The sequence below is a fragment of the Macaca mulatta genome, chromosome 2 (assembly GCF_049350105.2).
Source record: "Macaca mulatta isolate MMU2019108-1 chromosome 2, T2T-MMU8v2.0, whole genome shotgun sequence".
NCBI classification, from domain to species: domain Eukaryota; kingdom Metazoa; phylum Chordata; class Mammalia; order Primates; family Cercopithecidae; genus Macaca; species Macaca mulatta.
Window position 1 is genome coordinate 110,818,353 of NC_133407.1, and position 25,653 is coordinate 110,844,005.

At 47.0% G+C, this 25,653-nt stretch overlaps 1 protein-coding gene across 31 annotated transcripts in view; it reads right to left on the reverse strand.

The window, feature by feature from the left end:
* SCAP (SREBF chaperone) overlaps positions 1–24,143 on the reverse strand; it is a 69,247-nt gene extending 45,104 nt beyond the window's left edge. For 15 of the 31 annotated variants that reach the window (XR_013413849.1, XM_077992466.1, XM_077992455.1 and 12 more), the window contains exon 1: positions 23,964–24,143. The gene's annotated coding sequence lies outside the window, so the exon portion shown is untranslated. Of the gene's footprint in view, positions 1–17,944; positions 18,109–23,235 lie in introns of those variants that run through there. The other 16 variants (XR_013413850.1, XM_077992454.1, XM_077992444.1 and 13 more) reach the window with 6 other exon arrangements.
* Positions 24,144–25,653: the final 1,510 nt, after the last annotated feature.

Sequence of the window (25,653 nt, forward strand, 5' to 3'; positions counted from 1 at the left end):
CCCAGGAGGTCAAGGCTACAGTAAGCTGTGATTCCACCACTGCACTCTAGCCTGGGCAAAAGAGCAAGGCCTATCTTAAAAAATAAAAAATAAAAAAATGAACTGGACTAGTGGCAGATATCCAAAACCACCAGCCTGAAAAATTCTAATAATCTCCTACCTGATTTTGCTACCTACATTTGCACTTCACTTCTGGTTTCTCTTCCCACACGGTCAGTGTGGACAGCTTCCTAAAATAAAGACCTGCTCATGGCCAGGCGCGGTAGCTCGCACCTGTAATCCCAGCACTTTGGGAGGCTAAGATGGGAGGACTGCTTGAGCCCAGAAGTTCGAGACCAGCCTGGGCAACATAGTGAGACCCCATCTCTTTAAAAAAATATATTTTAATGGGGAAAAAAAAAAAAAAAGACCTGCTTAGGTCACCCCTTGCACAAAAGTCTTGAATGGCTCTCTAGTGCCTGCACATTTGAGGCCACACTTCTTTGCTTATTATACAGGCACACTCAAAATATACTGAAACCTCTTTCCAGCTTTATTCTCTTGCCATAAAAATAACTAGTATTTACAAACCATGTGTCAGCCTCTGGCCTAAGACTTTTGCCTACATTATCTCCTGAATCCTTATAACAACCCTTAAACTAATAACAACTTTTACTATTTCAATTCCACAGATGAAGAATCTGAAGCCCGGAGGTGTAACCTGCCCCCATGTTACCCATCTAGAAGGCCCCCATGAATATCACAGTCATGTTGGGTTGCTGGCATTCTTCCCTCAAATAACCTGCATTCCCACTTTCCACACCTTTGCAGTCAAGGCTCTCTCTTTACTGAATGCCCTTTTCCCATCTTCCCACTCTAATTCCCACCTCTAATTTTCTCTATTCAGCCTTCAGGAACTAGATAAAATGCCATTTCCTCCATAAGCCTTCTCTAAACATCATCCTATTCATTTTGTGCCAGAAACAGGTAAGTACTAATGTTAAAACAATGTTATGTTCAACATGTTAACAGAGATCATCTCTGTCAATGCTGAAGACATCTGACAAAATTCAACCCTCATCCTTTTAAAATAAAAATAGACAAATGCTTAGTAGATATGTGTATGTTGATTTACATACATACATAAATACATACATATAGGCCAGGCACAGTGGCTCACACCTGTAATCCCAGCACTTTGGCAGGCCAAGGCAAGTGAATCGTTTGAGGTCAGGAGTTCAAGACCAGCCTGGCCAACATGGTGAAACCCTGTCTCCACTAAAAAACACAAAAATTAGTCAGGCATGGTGGCGGGCACCTGTAATCCCAACTATTTGGGTGGCTGAGGCAGGAGAATCGCTTGAACCCAGGAGGCAGAGGTTACAGTGAGCCAAGACTGTGCCACTGCACTCCAGCCCGGATGACAGAGTGAGACTCTGTCTCGAAAAATAATAAAAATATATACATACACATATATATAAAATACAGACTTCAACTAAATATTTACATCTTTCTCAATCTCAAAGCTAAAAATCAAGCCCAATGGGAATACACTAGAAGTGTTCTCACTAACGTCAGGGGCCATACAGGCTATGCATTTAACCACCATTATTTATTACTATTGTGGAGCTACTAGTTATCACAATTAGGCAAGAGAAAGAAAACACAGGTATACAACTGGAAAGGAAAAAGTTAAATTATCATTTTTGTAAATGATATTATATACAAAATCCAAGATAATCAACTGAAAACCTTTTACAGTTGTTAAAAGAATCACCATAAGATAGTGAAAACTAATATATATCAATGCCTTCACATACATCACCAACAAGCAGGCAGAAAATAAAATAATGATAATATTGATTATAACGATTCAGTAACACTAAAATAACAAAACCAAAAACTTGAAAATAAAAAGAAATGTAAGAAATCTCTGAAACTCCCAGCAGGACGCGGTGGCTCACTCCTGTAATCCCAGCAATTTGGGAGGCCGAGGTGGGCGGATCACCTGAGGTCAGGAGTTACAGACCAGCCTAGCCAACATGGCAAAACCCCATCTCTACTAAAAAGACAAAAATTAGCCAGGCGTTGTGGCACGTTCCTGTAATTCCAGCTACTCAGGAAACTGAGGCAGAAGAATCACTTGAACCCGGGAGTCGGAGGTTCCAGTGAGCCGGGATTGCACCACTGCACTCCAGGCTGGGTGACAGAGCAAGACTCCATCTCGGCCGGGCGCGGTGGCTCAAGCCTGTAATCCCGGCACTTTGGGAGGCCGAGACGGGTGGATCACGAGGTCAGGAGATCAAGACCATCCTGGCTAACACGGTGAAACCCCATCTCTACTAAAAAATACAAAAAAAACTAGCCGGGCGAAGTGGCGGGTACCTGTAGTCCCAGCTACTCGGGAGGCTGAGGCAGGAGAATGGCGTGAACCCGAGAGGAGGAGCTTGCAGTGAGCTGAGATCCGGCCACTGCACTCCAGCCTGGGTGACAGAGCAAGACTCCGTCTCAAAAAAAAAAAAAAAAAGAAAAAAAAAAGAAAAAAAGACTCCATCTCAAAAAAAAAAAAAAAGAAAAGAAAAAAAGAAAGAAACCAAAACAAATCTCTGAAACTCGGAAAGACAGAAAAGATGACTTCAACAAAAAGAAAAGCATGCCACATTCTTAATGAGGAAGAGTCAATATAACATAACCAAAATGTCACTCTTCCTACATTCATCTAGAAATGTAACACAGTCCCAATAAAAATAGGACTTCTTTAACTAAACAAACTTAAAGTTTATATAGAAAAACAAATATAGCCGGCCGGGCGCGGTGGCTCACGCCTGTAATCCCAGCACTTTGGGAGGCCGAGATGGGCGGATCACGAGGTCAGGAGATCGAGACCATCCTGGCTAACATGGTGAAACCCCGTCTCTACTAAAAAATACAACAAAAAAAAACTAGCCGGGCGAGGTGGCGGGCGCCTGTAGTCCCAGCTACTCGGGAGGCTGAGGCAGGAGAATAGCGTGAACCCGGGGGGCAGAACTTGCAGTGAGCTGAGATCCAGCCACTGCACTCCAGCCTGGGTGACAGAGTGAGACTCCGTCTCAAAAAAAAGAAAAACAAATATAGCCAAGAAAATTCTGAAAAATAAAGATGATGAAAGGGAACTAACTTCACCAAATAACAAAACATGCTAGAGTAATTAAAACAGTGTGGTCCTACCACAAATACACAGATTAATGTAACAGAACAGAATGTCCAGGAATAGACCAAAATGTACACATATGACAAAGTATATTATATACAGTAAATGATAAACAAGTGGGAGAAAGATTAATTGTGCAATAAAAGGTGTTGCAACAAATGGGTAGCCACAGAAAAAAAATTAAATTGGATCTAACACTTCACATCAAAATTCCAAATAGGACCAAGCACAGTGGCTCAGGCCTATAATCCTAGCACTTTGGGAAGTCAGGGCAGACAGATCACCTGAGCCCAGGAGTTCAAGACCAGCGTGGGCAACATGGCAAAACCCCTCTTCTACCAAAAGTACAAAAATTAGCTGGGCATGGTGATGCACACCTGTAGTCCCAGCTACTCAGGAGGCTGAAGTGGGTGGATTACCCGAGCCTGGCAAGGTCCAGGCTGTAGTGAGCGATGATCACACTACTGTGCTCCAGTCTGGACAACAGGGCAAGACCCTGCCTCAAAATAAAAATGAATTCCAAATAAAGATTTAAAGGTAAAATATGAAATATAAAAATTACTGGCCGGGCGCAGTGGCTCACGCCTGTAATCCCAGCACTTTGGGAGGCCTAGGCGGGAGGATCACGAGGTCAGGAGATCGAGACCATCCTGGCTAACATGGTGAAACCCCGTCTCTACTAAAAAAAATACAAAAAACTAGCCGGGCGTGTGGTGGGCGCCTGTAATCCCAGCTGCTCGGGAGGCTGAGGCGAGAGAATGGCGTGAACCCGGGAGGCGGAGCTTGCAGTGAGCCGAGATAGCGCCACTGCACTCCAGCCTGGGCGACAGAGCGAGACTCCATCTCAAAAAAAAAAAAAAAAAAAAAAAAATTACTTTAGGCCAGGTACAGTGGCTCACGCCTATAATCCCAGCACTTTGGGAGACCAAGACAGGTGGATCACCTGAGGTAAGGAGTTCAAGACCAGCCTGACCGATATGGCGAAACCCTGTCTCTACTAAAAATACAAAAATCAGCCAGGCATGGTAGCATGCGCCTGTAGTCTCAGCTACTCAGGAGGCTGAGACAGGAGAATCACTTTAACCTGGGAGGCGGAGGTTGCAGTGAGCCGAGATCATGTCACTGCACTCCAGTCTGGGCGACAGAGCAAGACTCTGTCTCAATTAAAAAAAAAAAAAATTACTTTAAAAAACCACAGGAGGCCGGGCGCGGTGGCTCAAGCCTGTAAACCCAGCACTTTGGGAGGCCGAGACAGGTGGATCACGAGGTCAGGAGATCGAGACCATCCTGGCTAACACGGTGAAACTCCATCTCTACTAAAAAATACAAAAAACTAGCCGGGCGAGGTGGTGGGTGCCTGTAGTCCCAGCTACTCGGGAGGCTGAGGCAGGAGAATGGCGTAAACCCGGGAGGCAGAGCTTGCAGTGAGCTGAGATCCGGCCAGTGCACCCCAGCCTGGGCGACAGAGTGAGACTCCGTCTCAAAAAAAAAAAAAAAAAAAAACCACAGGATAGGCCAGGTGAGGTGCCTCACACCTATAATCCCAGCACTTTGGAAGACCAAAGTGTCTGAGGTTAGGAATTCGAGATCAGCCTGGCTAATATGGTGAAACACCATCTCTACAAAAAATACAAAAATAAATTAGCCGGACGTGGTGGTGGGCGCCTGTAATCCCAGCTACCTGGGAGGCTGAAGCAGAAGAATCGCCTGAACCCAGGAGGTGGAGGTTGCAGTGAGCCAAGATCATGCCACTGCCCTCCAGCCTGGGCAACAAGAATGAAAATGTCTCAAAAAAAACAAAACAAACAAACAAAAACACAAAAAACCCCACAGGATAATTTTTCACAATCTTCTACTAGGGAAGATCTTTCTAGGTATGACATAGAACTCAAAAGCCTTAAAAGTAAAAACCAATCTATATAATTAGTTAATAAACAAATATTTCACAACAAAATTATTTTAAGTAAAAAGATAAAGAAGGCCGGGCGCAGTGGCTCAGACCTGTAATCCCAGCACTTTGGGAGGCTGAGGAGGGCGGATCACGAGGTCAGGAGTTCAAGACCAGCCTGGCCAACATGGTGAAACCCCATCTCTACTGAAAATAGAAAAATTAGCCAGGTGTGGTGGCAGTAGCCTGTAATCTCAGCTACTCAGGAGGCTGAGGCAGGAGAATCACCTGAACCCAGGAGGCAGAGGTTGCAGTGAGCTGGAATCATCCAAGATCATGCTATTATACTCTAGCCTGGGCAACAAAGTGAGACTCCATCTCAAAAAAAAAAAAAGATAAATAAGATCTGGAAAAACACAACTTCAATTCATATCGCTGACAAGGTGTTAAGTTCCCACATATATAAGCAATTTTGACAAAATCAATTTAAAAACACCAAAGCCCAGCTAGGCACAGTGGCTTACACCTATAATCCCAGTGCTTTGGGAGGCTGAGGTGGGTGGATCCAGGAGTTCAAGACCAGCCTGGCCAACATGGTGAAACCCTGTCTCTACTAAAAATACAAAAATTAGCCAGCCATGGTGGTGCATGCCTATAATCCCAGCTACTCGAGAGGCTGAGACAGGAGAATCGCTTGAACACGGGAGGTGGAGGTTGCAGTGAGCTGAGATTGAGCCACTACACTCCCGCCTGGGTGACGGAGATGAGACTCCACCTCAAACAAACAAACAAAAAAAGCCCAACAGAAAAGTGGTCAAGGATACGAATAGGGTTTTTGTGGGGTTTTTTTGAGACAAGGTCTCACCCTGGCTGGAGTGCAGTGGCATGATCTCAGGTCACTGCAGCCTTGACCTCCCAGGCTCAAGCAATCCTCCCACCTCAGCCTCCTGAGCAGCTGGGACTACAAGCACACACAACCATGCCCAGTTAATTTTTGTATTTTTTACAGATGGGGTTTTGCCAGGTTGCCCCGGCTGGTCTCAAACTCTTGAACTCAAGCAATCCGCCCACCTTGGCCTCCCAAAGTGCTGGGATTACAGGCCTGAGCCACCATGCCCAGCTTGAATAGTTTTTTTCACAAAAAATAAAACGTAAATGGTCCTTCAACCTCACTGCAACCAAACAGAGACAAATTAAAACTCCTCCTGAGATAATAGGAGTGTTCATTCTACTACTCTTTCAACTTTTCTGTAGGTTACACTAAAAAGTTTGGGGGGGGGTGGTGGAATCTAAACAGAGAAACTAATTTTTCACCCATCACAATGGCAAAGATCAAACTGTGTGGTACCACAGTGTTGGAGAGGGTGTGAATAAACAAGCATTGCCACACACTGCTTAGGAGCACATGTGGATAAAACTGCTATGGAGGTTTATCTGGTAAGAGTTATCAAAATTACAAAAGCAAATCCTCATCAACTCAGCACTTCTGCCTCTGGTAAGTAACTGGACAGATATACTTGACTGATGCACACAGAAAGTTACTCATCCCAGTGCTGTCTGTACTAACAAAACTTAAAATTCCTCTACAATTCCATCAATAGAGCTCTGACTAAATAAATTAAAGGACATCCTGAAAATGGAATATTATCTAGTTATAAAAGACGAGGGGCTGGGTGCAGTAGCTCAATGCCTGTAATCCCAGCACTTTGGGAGGCTGAGGCGGGCGGATCACTTGAGGTCAGGTGTTTGAGACTAACCTGGACAACATGATAAAACCCCGTCTCTACCAAAAATATAAAAAATTAGCTGGGTATGGTGGTGTGCAGGCCTGTAGTCCCAGCTACTCAGGAGATTGAGGCAAGAGAATCACCTGAACTCGGGAGGCGGGGGTTGCAGTGAGCCAAGATCACACCATTGCACTCCTGCCTGGGCGACTCCGTCAAAAAAAAAAAAAAGACAATGAGGAAATGTATTAATGATAAACTATCATAAATAAACATTCAGAGAAAAAAGCAAGGGAACAGCGTGCTACTTTCATGTAAGAGAACAGAAGTCTCTGCTTATTTGTCTATAAATGCACAACACATCTGGGAATGGACACATGAGAAGTAGCAGCACCAGCAGCCTCTAGGGAGAGGATCTGGTAGCCAGGTGCAGGATGGAAGGGAAACTTTCCCATGTATACTGGTTTACCTTTCCAATTTTGTGTCACATAAATGTATTTCTACATTGAAAAGCTGAAATTAAAAAATAATGAACAAAGTCTCCTGTGGAAGCAGCAGTCCTCTTCTCTGAGCTTCTCTAACTATGAATTTCCACCTTGCTCATTCCGACTCTCAGCCTCCCGGACTGACTGTGTTCCCCTTCGGGAGAAGGGCATAACTGAATCACCTTGAGTTCCCTAGAGCACCCAGCACCTCACCTGGTGGCGAGCAGAAAGTCACTACAGGACTGCTCACTGTGCTAAACTAGTTCACTGGTGCAAACAATTCATTCCTTTGGGGGAATGTTTTCCTGGAAGTTGTCAAGTGGACCAATGCTCAGGGCAGAAAACTGCTTCTCTTAAGCTTCAAAATTAGCCAGTAACCTGGGAGAATTTTCAGCAGATCAAGTTAATAGTATTGAAAAAAGGTCAGGGCCGGGCGCGGTGGCTCAAGCCTGTAATCCCAGCACTTTGGGAGGCCGAGATGGGCGGATCACGAGGTCAGGAGATCGAGACCATCCTGGCTAACACGGTGAAACCCCATCTCTACTAAGAAATACAAAAAATAGCCGGGCGAGGTGGCAGCGCCTGTAGTCCCAGCTACTCGGGAGGCTGAGGCCGGAGAATGGCGTGAACCCGGGAGGCGGAGCTTGCAGTGAGCTGAGATCCGGCCACTGCACTCCAGCCTGGGCTACAGAGCGAGACTCCGTCTCAAAAAAAAAAAAAAAAAAAAAAAAAAAAAAGAAAAAAGGTCAGGTACAGTGGCTCACGCCTGTAATCCCAGCACTTTGGGAGGCCGAGGCGGGCAGATCACCTGAGGTCTGGAGTTCAAGACCAGCCTGGCCAACATGGTGAAACCCCATCTCTACTAAAAATACAAAAATTAGCAGGGCGTGGCCGGGCACAGTGGCTCATGCTTGTAATCCCAGCACATTGGGAGACCAAGGCAGGTGGATCACGAGGTCAGGAGTTCAAGACCAGCCTGGCCAACACGGTGAAACCCCGTCTCTACTCAAAATACAAAAATTTGCTGGGCGTGGTGGCACGTGCCTGTAATCCCAGCTACACGGGAGGCTGAGGCAGGAAAATCGCTTGAATCCAGGAGGCAGAGGTTGCAGTGAGCCGAGATCGCACCACTGCACTCCAGCCTGGGCAACAGGAGTGAAACTCTGTCTCAAAAAAATAATAATAATTAAATAGTATGGAAAAAATAAAGGAATTTCAGTTAATGAACAAAAACTGATTTCAGAGAATTTAAAGCCTAAAAACACACATATTCAAGAGGATGAGTATTGGTACATTTTAGAGTAACTGTTGGTATGGCACAACACCACCCAAACTGAAGGAAGACCAAATTATATTAATTGGTTGTAATGGTTGTCACAAATAACCACGTGCATAATGTCAACCCTCTTCACAGCAGAACACCAACAAACATATTAAAGATTTTATTCCACAATGCCAGCTACCTACATTCTTACTCCCTCTTGATCTGGTCAGGAATGACTAACAAAGGGACTGAACCTCTGTTGCTAAGAATCAGTTTTATTTGTTTTTATTTATTTGTTTATTTATTTTGAGACAGAGTTTCACTCTTGTTGCCCAGGCGGAAGTGCAATAGTGTGATCTCGGCTCACTGCAACCTCAGCCTCCCAGGCTCAAGCGATTCTCTTGCCTCAGCCTCACAAGTAGCCGGGATTACAGGCATGCGCCACGATGCCCAGCTAATTTTTTATTTTTAGTAGAGACAGGGTTTCACATCAGGCTGGTCTCGAACTCCTGACCTCAAGTGATCTGCCCTCCTTGGCCTCCCAAAGTACTGGGATTACAGGTGTGAGCCACTGTACCCAGCCAAGAACCCGTTTTAAAGCTAGAAACTTGAGAGCCCATGGGGACAGCCTTGTCATTTCACAATCAGACTCTTGGCCCATGGACAGAGGGCCCTCAGCCTCAGCCCCAGCAGGTACTCGTAGGAGCACAGCCAGGAACAGCCTCCTGCCACCAGCTACACATGAGCATATCAGGCTACACAGGCTGAAGACCTTTTGCCTGATTTCCCACAAGAAGTGTGCTTTGCTGGAGGGCATCAAAGCTCTTCACATTTTATACAATCAAATCCCAAAATGGGAGATGTGATGAGTCTTGTATTACTACTTCAACATTGGGGGAACCCACCCCCAGTATTTCAGCATAGGTTCTTTCAATTTTCCGTAAGTGTTGGCCGGCTGAGAAATAAAGAGAAAGAGTACAAAGAGAGGAATTTTACAGCTTGGCCTCTAGGGGTGACATCACATATCGGTAGGAGTGTGATGCCCACCAGAGCCACAAAACCAGCAAGTTTTAATAAGGATTTCAAAAGGGGAGGGGGTGCAAGAACAGGGAGTAGGCCACAAGATCACATGCTTCAAAGGGCAAAAAGGAGAACAAGGATCATATGCTTCTGAGGAAATAGGACAAAGGCAAATTCAGAACTATTGATAAGGGTCTATGTTCAGTTGTGCATGTACCGTCTTGATAAACATCTTAACAGAAAACAAGGTTCGAGAGCAGAGAACCAGTCTGACCTCAAATTTATCAGGGCAGGGTTTCCCAATCCTAGTAAACCTGAGAGTACTGCAGGAGACCAGGGTATAGCTCAGTCCTTATCTCAACCGCATAAGACAGACACTCTCAGAGCGGCTGTTTATAGACCTTCCCCCAGGAATGCATTCCTTTCCCAGGGTATTAATTATTAATATTCCTTGCTAGGGAAAGAATTTAACGATATCGTCCCTCTGCAAGAAGAAAAATAATGGCTTTATTCTGCCAGACCCCACAGGCAGTCAGGCCTTATGGCTGTTTTCCCTTGTTCCCTAAAATCGCTGTTAATCTGTTTTTTTTCAAGGTGCACTGATTTCATATTGTTCAAACACACATCTTACAATCAATTTGTACAGCTAACACAATAGTGATCCTGAGGTGACGTACATCCTCAGTTTACGAAGATAACAGGATTAAGAGATTAAAGACAGGCGTAAGAAATTATAAAAGTAAGCCGGGCGCGGTGGCTCACGCCTGTAATCCCAGCACTTTGGGAGGCCGAGGCAGGCGGATCACAAGGTCAGGAGATCGAGACCACGGTGAAACCCCGTCTCCACTAAAAACACAAAAAATTAGCCGGGCGCGGTGGCGGGCGCCTGTAGTCCCAGTTACTCAGGAGGCTGAGGCAGGAGAATGGCATGAACCCGGGAGGCGGAGCTTGCAGTGAGCCGAGATCGCGCCACTGCACTCCAGCCTGGGCGACAGAGCGAGACTCCGTCTCAAAAAAAAAAAAAAGAAATTATAAAAGTATTCATTTTGGGAACTGAAATATGTTCATATTAAAATGAAATCTTCACAATTTATGTTCCTCTGTCACCACGACAGCCAGTCCCTCTGTTCGGGTCCCTGACTTCCTGCAACACTTCAAGAACTCTGTTTTTTGTTTTGAGACGGACTCTCACTCTGTCCCCCAGGCTGAAGTGCAGTGGCACAATCTCAGTTCACTGCAACCCAACCCCCGCCCTCAGGTTCAAGCGATTCTCCTGCCTCAGCCTCCCGAATAGCTGGGATTATAGGCACCTGCCACTGTGCCCAGCTAATTTTCATATTTTTAGTAGATACGGGGTTTCACCACCTTGGCCAGGCTGGTCTTAAACTCCTGACCACGTGATCCACCCGCCACGACCTCCCAAAGTGCTAGGATTACAGGCATGAGTCACTGCACCCAGCAAGAACTCAATATAAACATTGCATGGAAGATGGTTCCAAACACAGAGAGTGCAAAGAGAGGAGGAGTGTGTGAGGGGAAAAGTAGCAAAGAAGACAGCCAAGAGATGAGGCTCACCTGGGCCCCTTTTCCTTGGGGTCAGGGTCCAGGAGCCCCTAGAGCTCTCTCCAGCACACCAGACTTCACCAGCCCCTTTCACCACCTTATCTCCCAGGAGAGCCTCCCCTCTGTACCCGCTTCATGCCCACCAGCTTCTAAGAGCCTTTCATCCTGCTCACCACTGGCCCTAAGACTCCCTTCACACTCTTGAAGGCAAAGGGTGGTACTCTGGGCTCACAAACCTAAGTGCTGTGGGTGCCTGTCAAGTCACAATGTGTGAAGCCTCACAGATAAACAAATCACATCTACATGGTGCTCATTCCCAAATATTTGGTCAAAGTCTAAAAAACAAAGATTTTGTTTCTGTTTCAAATTCTAAGTCCTACTGCAAGTTTTAGTTGCTTCTTTTTCATATCTATAATCTGGTACTAAGTAAAACTTTCCAGCTAACAGGACAGCTGTGGACTGTGATATGCACTGGGACCACACAATTCTTCCAAATGTTCACAGTCACTTCTAAGACTGGAACATGCTTGCTTTCCAGACATTTATAGAGGCAAAGGAACAGAAAGTTACCAGATTTCAGAGCTAGGAGAGATGGGATCCTCCAGCACAATATCCTATTGGTAAGGAAGAAACTGAGGCTTAGGGAGGGTCATGCCAGATGACCCAGGTCATGTAGCAAATGACAACAGTCAACACTCTGGTTCCAACTCCCAGCCCGGGGAACATTTCCATGACAGAGTTGATTCCCCAGCACCTCCCAACAAAATAATTTGTTTTAACCCATTTAAGAGCAGTCTAGACCGGGCGCGGTGGCTCAAGCCTGTAATCCCAGCTCTTTGGGAGGCCGAGACGGGCGGATCACGAGGTCAGGAGATCGAGACCATCCTGGCTAACACGGTGAAACCCCGTCTCTACTAAAAATACAAAAAAAACTAGCCGGGCGAGGTGGCGGGCGCCTGTAGTCCCAGCTACTCGGGAGGCTGAGGCAGGAGAATGGCGTAAAAACCCAGGAGGCGGAGCTTGCAGTGAGCTGAGATCCAGCCACTGCACTCCAGCCCGGGCAACACAGCGAGACTCCATCTCAAAAAAAAAAAAAAAAAAAAAAAGAGCAGTCTAGGCCGGGCCCGGTGGCTCACTCCTATAATCCTAGGACTCTGGGAGGCCGAGGCAGACAAATCACTTGAGGTCAGGAATTCGAGACCAGCCTGAGCAACATGGTGAAACCCCATCTCTACTAAAACTATAAAAATTAGCCGGGCTTGGTGGTAGGCACCTATAATCTCAGCTACTTGGGAGGCTGAGACAGGAGACCCAGGAGGCAGAGGTTGCACTGAGCTGAGATCATGTCACTGTACTCCAACCTGGGCGACAGAGTGAGACTCCGTTTCAAAACAACAACAACAACAACAACAACAACAAAAAGGCAATCTACCACTCAGATTTAGATGTTTACTATAACCAGTGACAATATTATTGTGCAGCCATCACCACCATCCATCTTTTTTATCTTCCTAAACTGTAACCCTTCGTCTTAGCTAAAAGATCAGCTTATTCTTTTTTTTTTTTTTTTTTGAGACGGAGTCTCGCTCTGTAGCCCAGGCTGGAGTGCAGTGGCCGGATCTCAGCTCACTGCAAGCTCCGCCTCCCGGGTTCACGCCATTCTCCGGCCTCAGCCTCCCGAGTAGCTGGGACTACAGGCGCCCGCCACCTCGCCCGGCTAGTTTTTTGTATTTCTTAGTAGAGACAAGATCAGCTTATTCTTTTAACTAGTTTACCATACAACTTGTCAAAGGTTTTTCTGTAAAACAGTCATCTGACAGCCTCTGTCCCATCCACTATGTGTGTAGCAAAGGCACACGCAGTGAAGCCTCCATTCTTTCAATCTAAGGACCTGACTGCTTGAAGACAGACTGTAAAACACCTTCATGGATGAGTTATGACTTATGATCAAACACCATCAGAGGCAGCCACTCAAAGGGCTGACCATGAAGACACTATGCTGAAATGAGAAACGCCTACAACCACCCTGGCTAACACGGTGAAACCCCGTCTCTACTAAAAATACAAAAAATTAGCCAGGCGTGGTGGCACATGCCAGTAATCCCAGCTACTTAGGAGACTGAGGCAGGAGAATCACTTGAACACGGGAGGCGGAGGTTGCGGTGAGCCAAGATCGCGCCATTGCACTCCAGCCTAGGCAACAAGAGCGAAACTCCGTCTCAAAAAAAAAAAAAAAAGAAAGAAAAAGAAAAACGCCTACTTATTTCCTAGTTGTGAGTGACATCATGTCCCTACTAGTGTCCTAGAAGGTTGTGCTTCTCAGCCTCCCTTACTGCTTCCCTATAGGCTTTGTTCCTGGCCAGCTTTCCTCATCTACCCTTTCTCCCCAGGGCTTCTCAGCCTGACTCCTGAGTCCAAGTCTCATCTGTTTGCTGATGTCTCTCACATATACACCTCTCAAGCCTCTCCCCTAAGCTCCTTATTTACACTATTTCCACTTGGTATCTCCACTCAAATGCCTAATAGGTACTTCAAATCTGGCCGGGCGCGGTGGCTCAAGCCTGTAATCCCAGCACTTTGGGAGGCTGAGACGGGTGGATCATGAGGTCAGGAGATCGAGACCATCCTGGCTAACACGGTGAAAACCCGTCTCTACTAAAAAATACAAAAAACTAGCCGGGCGAGGTGGCGGGCGCCTGTAGTCCCAGCTACTCGGGAGGCTGAGGCAGGAGAATGGCGTGAACCCGAGAGGAGGAGCTTGCAGTGAGCTGAGATCCGGCCACTGCACTCCAGCCTGGGGGACAGAGCAAGACTCCGTCTCAAAAAAAAAAAAAAAAAAAAAAAAAGTACTTCAAATCTAACAAGACCAAACACAGAACTCTTGATTTCTCCTAAGTATCTGTTCTTCCCCAGCCATCTCAGTTAATTATACTACTAGCTACCCTGTTTACTGCTTGGGCCCAAAGTTTAGGAAACATCCTACAACAAGCCCACATCTGAAACAGCTGGTTGCAACAGTTTTACCTCCAAATCAGATCCCCAACCTGACGAACCATCGTCATCGCCCTGGCTACTCTCCCCTCACTGACCATGGGGACAGCAGGAATGCCTCTATTCATTCCTGCCTCACTCCATCCTCGATACATCTTTCTAAAGCACAGATCACTAATGTCACTACCCTGCTCAAAACACTCCAGAGGGCCAGGGCCCAGTGGCTCATGCCTGTAATCCCAGCACTTTGGGAGGCCAAGGCAGGCAGATCACTTGAGGTCAGGAGTTTGAGACCAGCCTGGCCAACATGGTGAAACCCCCGTCTCTACTAAAACTACAAAAATTAGCTGGGTGTGGTAGTGCCTGTAATCCCAGCTACACGGGAAACTGAGGCACGAGAATCACCTGAACCCAGGAGGCGAAGGTTGCAGTGAGCTGAGAATGCATCACTGCACTCAAGCCTGGCAGCCTAAGTGACAAAGTGAGACTCTGTCTCTAAAAAAAAAATTAAAATTAAAAATTAAAAAATGAAAGAAAGCAGGGGCTTAGCCTTGTTCACTGCGGATTCCCCAGAACTTGAACAGTGTCTGATACTTAGGAAGAATTCAATAAGCATCTGTTGACTTGTAAGTTTTTTTGTTTTTTATTTTTGATAGGGTCTCGCTCTATCACCCAGGCTGGATACAGTGGTACAATCGTGGCTCACTGTAGTCTCGACTTCCCGAGTGATCCTCCCATCTCAGCCTCTCACACTGCTGGGACTACAGGCATGAGCCACCATATCTGGCTAATTTATTTTTTTATTTTTATTTATTTATTTATTTGAGACAGAGTCTCGCTCTGTCACCCAGGCTGGAGTGCTGTGACGCAATCCTGGCTCACTGCAACTTCCACCTCCCCGGTTCAAACAATTCCTCCTCAGCTTCCCGAGTAGCTGGAATTACGAGTAGCTGGGATTACAGGTGTGTGCCACCATGCCCTGCTAATTTTTGTATTTTTAGTACAGGTAAGGTTTCACCATGTTGGCCAGGGTGGTCTTGAACTTCTGACCTTAAGTGATCCGCCCACCTTGGCCTCCCAAAGTGCTGGGATTACAGGCATGAAGCACCGCACCCGGCCAAATAATGTTAAAAGTATAATGAGAAGAGGCTTGCCTGCCACCATGTAAGACATGCCTTTGCTCCTCTTTCACCTTCTGCCGTGATTGTGAGGCCTCTCCAGCCATGTGGAACTTATATTCATTGCTCAACAAGGAAGAGACCTGCAAGGCTATTACCCTGGGCAGCTGGCAAAACTCCATTTTGATCATAGTACAAAGAGAGCTCCCAGACTGGAACCAGAAATTAGCCACAGTTTCACTGAATCTTTGACCTCTTAATTCGCTGCCAGAGTTCTACTGTTGTAAAGAGAGAAGCAGCTTTGAAATAAATGCTTTTAAATTAAAATAACCATGGCATTCGAACAAAATAACGTTTGGCATTCTTAGATGACTCTTTTAGACTAAGGTAATGGTAGCAAAACTACTTTTAAGTGTGTATACAGATGGCTGTAATCCTAAAATATTTACATGCTGCAAACTATTTTCAGATTAAGTTGGTCAGTTTAGAACAGGGGATCAAGATCTAGCCTTAAGAGAACTTGTTTTTTACCCCACTACTGGGGTAAAAAAGTCTTACTGCTGATGCTGGCAAACCATCATACATTTAGGCCAATGGTTATATGTAGGATCAATCAGGTAAGAAGATTGCTGCATCTGCTCAGTAAGTGCATTACCATTGGGAAAAATAAAAAAGAACTCTGGGGGACACAGCCAATGAGTAAGAAGACTGGCACTAGACACCCTAAAGGGGCTTGGGATGGAGAAATCCAGGTATAGCATAGGGCTGGAGTGAGATGTGGGATTGGTAAAAAGGATTAAGTGAATGTCTGTAGACAGGAGTTAACACTGCTATCTTGACAAGAAGAAAGCCTGACAACTAGGCATCAGCTCCTCAGGCAGAAAGCTAAAAGGTCTTCTCTAAGGACAGGAAAGGATCCCAAAGAAAAGAACCTTGGCAGGGCACAGTGGCTCACAACTGTAATCCCAACACTTTGGGAGGCCGAGGCGGGCGGATCACCGGAGGTCAGGAGTTCAAGACCAGCCTGGCCAACATGGTGAAATCCCATCTACTAAAAATACAAAAATTAGCCAGGCATGGTGGCAGGCACCTATAATCCCAGCTACTTGGGAGGCTGAGGCAGGAGAATTGCTTGAACCCGGGGGGCGGAGGGTGCAGTGAGCCGAGATCACACCACTGCACTCTAGCCTGGGCGACAAGAGCAAAACTCTGTCTCAAAAAAAAAGAACCTTACAGTTCCCCAGCATACTAGTTGGCTCCCTCCTCATTTACCCCAAAGTAACACCTATCAATTAATAAACTTCTCCCCCCCCAAAAAAAAGCATAATGAGGATTAAAGGATACAGATGAAACAAGAGTGTCCCCGAGTTAATGACTAAATGACAGATATAACTGAGTGATAGGTACACAAGGGCTTATTGCTCTCTACTTGGATGTATATTTGAATTTTACTATAATAAATATTAAAAAAAAAGTCCTCAAAATGTGCAAAGCTTTTCAAGAATTTATCCCCTTACAAATTTTGGCAAAAATGAGTACAGAGGAGGAAGCAGGGAAAGGCAAGGCTCAGAGGGATTCAACAGTATAAAAAAATAATAGAAAATAAAAATGAGAACAAAGATTTGGCTATAAGAATATGATCACAGTAATATTTAGAACAGGAAGGAAATGTGTTATGTATTTTATAGTAAAACCTGAGACAAAGAGCAGAAACCATTAAAAACAATCTAGAAGATTAATACACTAAGCGCAAGCTGGAAGACCCTGGATACAAACCTGACTCTGAGCTTCCTAGTGGCCAAGGCAGACAGACAAAAACATCAATGACATAGTTCCAGTATACTTAGAGGTATAGCGATCCCAGTCACTCAACTTGAAGAAATTTTCTCAGCAGCCTCAGAGGTTCCCTTGGGAACTTCTGATAAAGACTGCAATATAAACTGATGGGGCCATGCAAAGTGAGATGAGTGAAAACAACTGGAAGAAGGGCCAGAATTGTGCTTTCTCATGATCTAGCTTCACCCAAAGACAAAACACTGCAGATCTGAAACAGGTACACTGAAGTACCTTCAAGCATAATTCAGTGGATATTCTTTCCACAGTTGAGCTCAGCTGTGGCTTTTGGGAGTTGAATTCAAGATTATCCTTCCTGGCAAGAACATGAGATGTAACATCTCAACTGTCTCCTAAATATGTCTCTAATAGTCACTGTCTCTGGAGGTGACAAATGCACATCACTGTCAAACTCTACCAGGGCTCAGGCCTGAAAGAAGAGACCTAATCAAAACATGGAGATGAGGCATGAACATGACCTTTCAGAAGGAGGAAAGGTTAACTAGGTAGGCCAGCTTGGGGCAGATCATGAGAGTGGGAAACTACTGACTATGACTGGAGACCTGGTGAGTGACAGTGCAGTCTTCCAAAAGGTGCAATCCAAGCCCACAGCCAAATGCAGCAAACTGGGCTGAACAAGGCTGCTCAATGGATAAAATTATTGAAAAACATAAAAATAAATGAGATTTTATGTTCAAAAAACCAAAAATGTCATGCAGTTTTACCCACGAAAAGAACCTCACAATATAATGTAGACAATGAATACAAAACATTCTGATCCCACTATAAGACAGAGAACGAGTAAGCAAGAAAGCATGATAAAAAGCCTAAGAAGCCTGATAGTGGTTACCAATGGGGTTACAATTTAACTTTGGGGTTTTCTGCTTACCTGTTAATTTTGCAACAAGAATGACTTGAATTAAAAACAAACTCAGCCAGGCTCGGTGGCTCATGCCTGTAAACGCAGCACTCTGGGAGGCCAAGATGGACGGATCACCTAAGGTCAGGAGTTCAAGACCAGCAAGGCCAACATGGAGAAACACTGCCTCTACTAAAAAGACAAAAAAATTTAGCTGGGCATGGTGGCGGGCACCTGTAATCCCAGCTACTAGGGAGGTTGAGGCAGGAGAATGAACCCAGGAAGCAGAGGTTGCAATGAGCCATCGCGCCATTGCCCTCCAGCCTGGACAACAGGAGCAAAACTCTGTCTTGGAAAAAAAAAAAACACAAACTCTACCAGCCTGGGCAACATAGTTGAAACCCTGTCTCTACAAAAAATTTTTAAGGCCAGGTGCGATGGCTCACACCTATAATCCCAGCACTTTTGGGAGGCCGAGGCAGGTCAGGAGATCGAGACCATCCTGGCTAACACAGTGAAACCCCGTCTCTACTAAAAAATACAAAAAATTAACCAGGCATGGTGGCAGGCACCTAAAGTCCCAGCTAGTAGGGAGGCTGAGGCAGGAGAATGGCGTGAACCGGGGAGGCGGAGGTTGCAGTGAGCTGAGATTGCACCACTGCACTCCAGCCTGGGCAACAGAGCGAGACTCCATCTCAAAAAATATATATATTTTTTAAATTAGCCACGCATGGTGACATGCGCCTGTAGTCCCAGCTACTTGGGAAGCTTGAGGTGGGAGAATCTCTTGAGCCCAGGAGACTGAAGCTGCAAGTGAGCTATGATCGCGCCACTGCACTCCAGCCTTGGGTGACAGAGCAAGACCCTGTCTCAAAACAAACAAAACAAAAACTAATCTATTCAACTGTAAAATAAACTGGGAAATAAGATATTTTAAAAATCAGGAATGCAGAGGAATGAAATGAAGAAAACCAAGTCTCACTTGTAAAATTATAAAAAATCAACGTATTTGAAATTTCAATATTCAGATGATTTGAAAATACTCTGAAGTTGGGGAATGGCACAAATATAACCACTGTAATTGTCATATTTGTGTGAACTGATTATTTGAGTCCCTCTGGCCTCCAACCAAAATTAAGATGTTTAAAATAGAAGAGGTTCAACAAAATTTTAACATCTAGATTTGTCTAAGGGACCATTACTGGTCACCATAGCTTCAAATTTAAGACAGGTGCTATGTGTGAGACACAAAGACCTCTTTCACATTAGTGACTGCAATTTTTTTTTTCTTTTTAAGATGGAGTCTTGCTCTTGTTGCCCAGACTGGAGTGCAGTGGCGGGATCTCGGCTCACTGCAACCTCCACTTCCCAGGTTCAAGTAATTCTCCTGCCTCAGTCTCCCGAGTAGCTGGGACTACAGGCGCACACCACCACACCTGGCTAACTTTTGTATTTATAGTAGAGATGGGGTTTCACACATGTTGGTCAGGCTGGTCTCGAACTCCTGACCTCAGGTGATCCGCCCACCTCAGCCTCCCAAAGTGCTGAGATTACAGGCATGAGCCACTGCACCTGGCCAACACCTTGTATATTTTACGCTTTCTGAAAATGCTAAATATCAAATAAACCAGTGGTTACCAAATGTTTTGATCATGAATGCCCAAACAACAAAAATTCAAGTATATGCTCCTAATACATGCACACTTACATATAAATTATATATATGTACTACAGTGATAATACAGTGTACATTATAAAGTATATGCTAAAATTATTATGGTGGCTCATGCCTGTAATGATGGTGGCTCATGCCTATAATCCCAGCACTTTGGAAGGTTAAGGCGGGTGGATCACTTGAGGCCAGGAGTTTGAGACCAGCCTAACTAATATGGTGAAACCCCATCTCTACTAAAAATACAAAAATTAGCCAGATGTGGTGGTGCACACCTGTAATCCCAGCTACTTGGGAGGCTGAGGCAGGAGACCAAGATAGCATCACTGCACTCCAGCCTGGGCAACAGAGTGAGTGAAACTCCATCTCAAAAAGAAAAAAAAATTAAATGAGACTGAAATAAACAGGAAAATTAGTTTTATTTTTTTCCTGAGATCCACGTGCATCTTTATGCTTACACACCAACTTTGGACCCCACTGCAAAGCTGCCTTATGACTTAGCATCCCTGCAACCATTCTAAGTTAGTGCCCTTGACTGCTTAACCAGAAACTGCCAAATGGCAGTGGTCAAATTGCTGTCACCTTGCTGAGTTCCACCATCCCGACACTCGAGTCAGTGACGCAGGCTTCCTCCCATCACCCCTACCACCTTCTTCCACTACCCTTACCTGCCAATGAACAACAGAAAAGACTGGGGCTGGCTGCAGTGGCTCACGCCTATAATCCCAGCACTGTGGGAGGCCGAGGCAGCCAGATCACCTGAGGTCGGGAGTTTGAGAACAGCCTGACCAACATGGTGAAACCCCGCCTCTACTAAAAATACAAAATCAGCCGGGCATGGTAGCGCATGCCTGTAATCCCAGCTACTCGGGAGGCTGAGGCAGGAGAATCGCTTGAACCTGGGAGGCGGAGGTTGCAGTGAGCTGAGCTCACGCCACTGCACTCCAGCCTGAGCAAGAAGAGCGAAACTCCATCCCAAAAAAAAAACAGACTGTGGAAGCCAGCGGGTACAAGAACAGCATAAAAGCATGGACTCTTTTGTCAGCCAAATCTCAGTTTGCACACATACTCTGTCTCAAATTCACCAGGTGACCCAGGGCCAGTCAAATCACTTGCCTAAAACTCTCCGTAAAGGGGGTGATAACAGAGTTATCTCATCTGGTTATTATGAAAACTAAGTGAGGCCAGGCGCGGTGGCTCAAGCCTGTAATCCCAGCACTTTGGGAGGCCGAGGCGGGTGGATCACGAGGTCAGGAGATCAAGACCATCCTGGCTAACATGGTGAAACCCCGTCTCTACTAAAAATACAAAAAACTAGCCAGGCGTGGTGGCGGGCGCCTGTAGTCCCAGCTACTCGGAGGCTGAGGCGGGAGAATGGCGTGAACCCGGGAGGCGGAGCTTGCAGTGAGCCGAGATCGCGCCACTGCACTCCAGCCTGGGCGACACAGCGAGACTCCGTCTCAAAAAAAAAAAAAAAAAAAAAAAAAAGAAAACTAAGTGAGATAAACTAGTATTACAGTACCTGGGACAGTGCCTAAACAGCACAAGCACTCAATATCACCCAGAATTATTACTTTGGGTAGCAAAAGACAACACCTGAACCTTGTTTCTTTAGCCAACTCATTAAGGTAGCAAGTTCTAACGGAAGGAGCTCAGGTGGCAGAGGTGTGGCAGACCTGGTTTGAAGGATGATCCACCCTTGACACGCTGGGTGACCTTGTAAGAACCCATTAGGAGTCCTTTCATCTGTTCAACGAGGGGTGATAACACAAACTGTATATGAAGTACCTGTCAGAGCCAGTAAAACACTGGCAACCACCAATGGTGAGAGTAAGCAAACAGCACATGAACCTGTCATTCCAGGATCCCTGAGGCACATTCACATGCATGGCTAGATTCTGAGAGAGAAAATATCCCTAAATTCTACCACCAAATGTTAATAAACATATATGCAGTGAAGTCCACAGGCACGGTTCCTTTCCCAACTGGGTAGTTGTTCATATACGACCTCAGGTAAATCACAATCTTTATGCCTCCATTTTCTTTCCTTTTTTAGTTTATTTAATACCTGAATAGCATATGCCTCCATTTTTCTAGTAATAAACTTGGAGTAAACTTTTTACCCACCTCATGACAGTGACTGGGGGAACAGGGGAAGGGCCCCAAACCAGTGATTATAAAGTACATGGAGATCTCTAGAGAGGGGCTGTTTTTACCACAATAGCAAAAGAAAAGAGAGAGCACTCAAGCCGGGCGCGGTGGCTCACGACTGTAATCCCAGCCCTTTGGGAGGCTGAGGCGGGCAATCATGGGGTCAGGAGATCGAGACCATCCTGGCTGACACGGTGAAACCCCGTCTCTACTAAAAATACAAAAAAGTAGCCGGGCATGGTGGCGGGCACCCGTAGTCCCAGCTACTCGGGAGGCTGAAGCAGGAGAATCGCTTGAACCCGGGAGGCAGAGGGTACAGTGAGCCGAGATGGCGCCACTGCACTCCAGCCTGGGCAACAGAGCGAGACTCCGTCTCCAAAAAAAAAAAAAAAGAAAAAGAAAAGAGAGAGCACTCAAACATCAGATCAGTTCATAATAAATTTAAAGGCCGGGCGCGGTGGCTCAAGCCTGTAATCCCAGCACTCTGGGAGGCCGAGGCGGGTGGATCAGGAGGTCAGGAGATCGAGACCATCCTGGTTAACATGGTGAAACCCCGTCTCTACTAAAAAAATACAAAAAAAAACTAGCCGGGCGTGGTGGCGGGCGCCTGTAGTCCCAGCTACTCGGAGGCTGAGGCAGGAGAATGGCGTGAACCCGGGAGGCGGAGCTTGTAGTGAACCGAGAGCGCGCCACTGCACTCCAGCCTGGGCGACACAGGGAGACTCCGTCTCAAATAAATAAATAAATAAATAAATAAATAAATTTAAAAAGCCTAATTCTTTCCATTTCAATTTATGACCAAAAGAATAAATATGGAAATATATTTATACAGTGTGAAATATATGTATATAGTGTTGTTTACATCATGTGCTGAGTGGGAATACCGCAAATGTGTAAAACACCTAAAATGTAAACTATATTAGCACACATTTTAAAAGATACAGGTCTTGGCCGGGCACGGTGGCTCACGCCAGTAATCCCAACACTTTTGGGAGGCCAAGGCTTGTATAATGCTTGAGCCCAGGAGTTAAAGACCGCCTAGGCAACACTGCAAGACCCTCATCGCTACAAAAAATACAAAAATTAGCCGGGCGTGGTGGCACACACCTGTTGTCCCAGCTACTGGGGAGGCTGAGGTGGGAGGATCACCTGAGCCCAGGAAATCAAGGCTGCAGTGAGCCGAGATCGCGCCACTGCACTCCAGCCTGGGAGACAGAGTGAGACCCTGTCTCCAAACAAAAAACAGGTCTTTAGGCATCATTGAGGAACACCTAAAATAGATACAGCACTAACTAGACACCCTCGACCCTGACTCCCTAATAAAAGCGTCAGTCTTTTGCACAATATCCTGACATGACAGCAAACCAATAAGGACACCGCATAACCAAACTCCACAAAACTTTTGGCCAAATAAAAGAAACACACAAAGCTAACAACATTAAACCTTTTCTATGGCCGCTTCACAATACGTATTACAAAATCCCCAGAGTTTATTCACCTAGCTCCGACTGTCGCCATACAAGGTGGAGCAGTGAGTGACTTGAACCAGGGGCTGACTGCTGCCAGAGCCCTCACTGGGACTCACTGCCCCCGCACCCGCTCCGCATTCCCATCTGGACAACTTTCTGGACTTCAAACAGTCCGGATCCAGGGCTCCCTGCAACTAACGCTATCGTGACATTATAAACCGGTTTAGTACTGCAGTCATAAACCCACTCAGAAGTAAACAGAAGCAACATTAGTGAAGCAAAGTTGAGATTTAAGCAATACGGAAAACTAGAAACCAAGCAAAACCAGCAAAGCAGCTAGCGTTCTCTCTCAAGATCTTCCAAAAGAGGCAGAAGTGGAAAGCATGCTCTCCCCCGCACTCCGGAAAACCCAGACAGCACCAAAGCAGGTTCTAGAACAGCTGCCCGGAGCAACTAGGCCAGGGGATGCGACGGCGCGCATCTCCCCCCGGCACACCAGGGGCCCGCGGAGGTCTGGTGGGGACGCGGAGCTCCAGGGGCCGGCCCGTGCAGGGGCGCGGTCGGGTTGGGGGTGGGGACGCGGCGGCCCTGCCTCCTTGCCGGCCTGCGGTCTCCAGGGCCGGTCCGCACGGCTGCTGGACAGCGCCATGCCCACGCACCCCCCTCCCCTAGCGGCCCCCATCCCGGAACTCCCGGCTTCGCGCGGCTGGAGTCGAGCTGGGGCCCGCGGGCAGGCGCCCTGGGCGCCTGATGGTACCTGTGGCGGCAGCAGCTCCCAGGCGGCGGCGGCAGCGGCGGCGGCGGCGACGGCGACGGGGGCGGCAGCGGGGGCGGAGCGCGGCGTGCGCGCTCCCGGCCCGCAGTCCGGTGCGCGGCGCCCGCCCTCCCCCTCCTGGCCGCCGGGCGCCCGCCCCTTCACCTCTCACCTCCTACCTTTACCCTCCCGCCCCACCGCCCTCGGCACGTGCTCCCAGGGCGTGCGCATGCGTAGTCGAACCCCGTTCGCGGCTCCCGTTCGCCCCCTGGTGGACACCGGTGGGAAGTATGGGCGGCCGGACCGGGCGGGGCGGAGCATGAAGCCGGGTTAGGGCCCGCCGGGTTAGGGCCCGCCGGGTTAGGGCCCGCCGGGTTAGGGCCCGCCGGGTTAGGGCCCGCCGGGTTAGGGCCCGCCGGGTTAGGGCCCGCCGGGTTAGGGCCCGCCGGGTTAGGGCCCACAGGCCCCCATAGGTCATCAAGAACTTGCAGAAAGCCGGGCGCGGTGGCTCCCGGTTCTAATCCCAACACAGTGGGAGTCCAAGGCGCGAAGATCGCTTGAGCCGAGGAGTTAGAGACCAACTTGTGCAACGTAGGAGACCTCCGTCTCCACAAGTAAAATTAAATAACCGGGTGTGGTGGTGCGCACCTGTGGTCCCAGCTACTCAGGAGGCTGAGGTGGGAGGATCACCTGAGCCCGGGAGGCTACAGTGAGCCAATAAACAAAAACAAAAACAAAAAACCCACCCTGCACAAGATGCTCATGTTCCCTGTTTTATAATGGCAAAAAATTAGAAGCAGCCGGGCTGAGATACACTACAAATGCAGATGAGAAGAATAAATAATGTCCATAAAACTAGTTTCCCTATAGACATTTAAAAGCATAAGTTGGCATTTAACCATTTTCCACAGGGAACAGGTATTTGTTATAATAGCAACAGCTACGTTAACTGTTTACTAGGTGTCTGGTGCGAAGCTGGTATTGTACACGTCCTCGCATTTGGCCCTCCTGAAAACACGAGGTAGGCCTTGTTACAGGGCCTCACAGAAGGGTAAGGGGAGGCTGCTTCCCCGCGAGGGAAACGCAGGTCCCCAATCAGAGACGCTGCCCGGACCGCTCTGGGGGGACTTTGATCATGCTACTGCATGCCCTGGCTGTACCCAGGTCTTGTGTCAGAGGTAAGCCTCCCCTCAGCCCCTCCCTACTGCCCTGGACACCCGCACCCACTCCAGGGCTACCTGGTTAAGGCAGGACCTGTACCTGCCCTCAAAGGCACCAGCAAACCTCTCTGGGAGTTCCAGAAAGTGCAGATCTAGTCACCAATGCAAGGCAGAAATTAGAGGTGGCCCTTCTGACTGCACCAGCCCCCTGACCCTCTACACATTCTTCAAATACCTCCTCCTAAAACCCTGTTCCTCTCTGCCCACCACACTATTGTCACAATGAAATTAACAATGGGAACAGTGGGCCTTGGCCCAAAGTGACCTTCAGGGTTATGCCATTTTCAGCATTCTCTTTTGGCTTAATATGGGAATTTTTATCCTATAAAGAAAGAATTTGCTGGGCGCGGTGGCTCACGCCTGTAATTCCAGCACTTTGGGAGGCCAACGCGGGCAGATCATGAGGTCAGGAGATCGAAACCATCTTGGCTAACATGGTGAAACCCCATCTCTACTAAAAAAAAAAAAATAGC